We start from the raw sequence: 2822 nt of genomic DNA, 5'->3' as shown, positions 1-2822 counted from the left end.
TGGAATTGTGTGGTATACAATCTGCACAGCCATCTAAGGTGTACAAAATGATATATATGTGGGAACAAACAAGTACAGAGTCCCATTAAATTAAACTAGATCGATAGAGCTTAACTTATTAATCTTGGTCTTCCTTTATTTTGTAAGTGATTTCACAAGTAGGTCAGCCAATGCTGTTCTAGCCTCAATTCTTAGGCTACATTTAGTCTTTGGTTTACCAGTCTTTCTTTCTCATTTTTCCCTTATAGTCTCAGCCCAAACTGGAAAATTTCTCTTCTAGCTCCTTGTCTGTCTAGGACTCAGATCCATTCCTTCAATTTGGGTTCTCTTAGCCAAATAACTCAGCTGGGCAATCTTCCCCAAATCTTCAATTCTGTGAATTTCTATAAACTTTTTTTTCCTGCTTATTTTTCTCTGCTCATTGTCTATGAAGCTTTTCCTGGTGGAAAATGTTTATAATAAATCAGATCCAACTGTCACAAGTAGCCATTTTGACTAATTTTTCCTATTCTATTACCCTGTGGTTTACACATGCAATGTTACACTAATGAGCTTGGCTCCTAATGCAGTAGTAAAATATTCCTTATTAGCACAAAATATGACACACAGGGTAAAAACATGGGTAATAAGGAATGAACTGGGTTGTGGACAAAGTACAATCTAGGCCTCAATTTTCACGCCTACAAATCAGATGAGAAACAGTAGGTTCATAACTTGACTGTTTCATCAGAATCTCCTGAGGATATTCCATAAATCTAGATTCTCAGTCCACTCCCAGATTTATTATGTCTAGGGGTAAGGCCTGAGAATCTTCATGTTAAAACCCCCCCACACACACACACACTGTTGGTGGGAATATAACTGGTGCAGCCACTCTGGAAAACAGTATGGAGGTTACTCAAAAAGTGAAAAATAGAACTACCCTACGACCCAGCAACTGCACTACTAGGTATTTACCCAAAGGATACAAAAATGCAGATTCAAAGGGCACATGCATCCTGATGTTTATAGCAACATTATCAACAATAGCCAGACTACGGAAAGAGCCCAAGTGTCGTCCATCAAATGATGAATGGATAAAGAAGATGTGGTACACACACACACACACACAGGAACATTACTCAGCCATCAAAAAGAATGAAATCTTGCCATTTGCAATGACATGGATGGAGGTAGAGTGTATTATGTTAAGCAAAATAAGTCAGAGAAAGACAAATACCATATGATTTCATTCATGTGTGGAATTTAGGAAAGAAAACAGATGAACATATGGGAAAGGGGGAAAAAAGAGGGAAGCAAACCATGAGAGACTCTTAATGATAGAGAACAAACTGAGGGTTGATGGAGGGAGGTGGGTGGGGGATGGGTTAAATGGGTGATGGCCATTAAGGAGGACACTTGTTGTGATGAGCACTGGGTGTCACATGTAACTGATGAATCAGTGAATTCTACTCCTGAAACCAATATTGAACTATATGTTAACTAATTAGAATTTAAATACAAATTTGGGAAAAAAAAAAAAACCACTCCCCCAACGAAACATTTTTCTTTTCATACTATAAATATCATGTGCTTGTAAAAGCAAAGCAGGTGAGTTTGGGTCTAGTAAAAATGGAGTGAATACATTCTATACTATCTCCCCAACAGATTATAACTAAGAACACTGCACAAAATGCTAAAAAAGAATAAGAGCAGCTGTGTGGCTGCACGGGCTTCCCATCCCTCACACCAGTGGCTCACTCCGCATTTTACCATGCCTTTCACCTGAGACCCCTGCCAGCACCCTACGCTGGATAACGATGATACCTTCCTGGGAAAACTCCAGGCTTCCAAGAAACTGCCATATAAGAACCCAGCTCACCTTGCTCAGCAACAGGAACCCTGGAGTCGGCTCAGCTCAACTCCCACAATCACCTCCATGAGGCGGGATGTTTATTTTTTTGATCCTGAGATACCAAAGGATGACCTGGATTTCTGCTTAGCAGCCTTGTACAACCACCACACAGGGACATTCAAGAACAAAAGTGAGATACTCTTACACCAGGAGACCAACCAGGATACCCATGGAATCATCAAGACCCAATTCCCTGGAGAACTTTTACCCCCTCCTCTGCCATCTTCCATCACTTCCTGAGCTAACATCAGACACTGGATCAACCCTAAGAAGGAGTCTATCCACAGCATCCAGGGATCCATAGTGTCCCCTCACACTGCAGCCACCAATAGAGGCTACTCCCGAAAGAATGATGGTGGCTTCTTCTCTACCTTATGTTGGCAGGTCCCTGGACTAAATTAATCATAGTGGAACATCCTGCTGCCCACCTCCATTAAATAGAATTGTGCTGGAAAAAAAAAAAAAGAAGAAGAAGAGCAGGTGGATAGATATAGAATTCAATACTCAAAGGACAACCCAGCAATGAGTTGCCTAGGCTTTTTGCCCCCGTCTTTTACATCCTGGCTTAAGCTCTGTAGCAACCCCAAACCAAAACAACTAACAGGCACAGATAAAGTCAGATCCAATTGCTTTCTCTGGCCAGAGAAGCAGGAGTGGGGGACAAACCTCTCTTGACGCAACAACATGAGCAACAAAATAAGAGTCCCCTGCTCCTAGCAAGATGGAGATTGTCCCAAGCTGTTTTGAGTGCCAGCAAAGAAAAGGCAGCCCCTTCCTCCATTGGAAGGAGCACAGGCTGCTCCTGCGGAACGGAAGATTCTTTTTTGTATTTTCACTGCTTTGCCCTAAGTTAGGCCCAGTCACAAGGAGTGCATGAAAATGTAGAGACATTAAAGCTCTGGCTTTCTAGCCAAACTACTAGAAGAAA

At 41.6% G+C, this 2822-nt stretch overlaps 1 pseudogene; it reads left to right on the top strand.

The window, feature by feature from the left end:
* Positions 1-1753: 1753 nt before the first annotated feature.
* Positions 1754-2296, top strand: LOC118008676 (annotated as a pseudogene).
* Positions 2297-2822: the final 526 nt, after the last annotated feature.

This window comes from Mirounga leonina, unplaced genomic scaffold, assembly GCF_011800145.1.
Source record: "Mirounga leonina isolate KUSES-001 unplaced genomic scaffold, KU_Mleo_1.0 Mir_101609, whole genome shotgun sequence".
NCBI classification, from domain to species: Eukaryota; Metazoa; Chordata; class Mammalia; order Carnivora; family Phocidae; genus Mirounga; species Mirounga leonina.
This window is presented reverse-complemented; position numbering and strand designations above follow the sequence as displayed.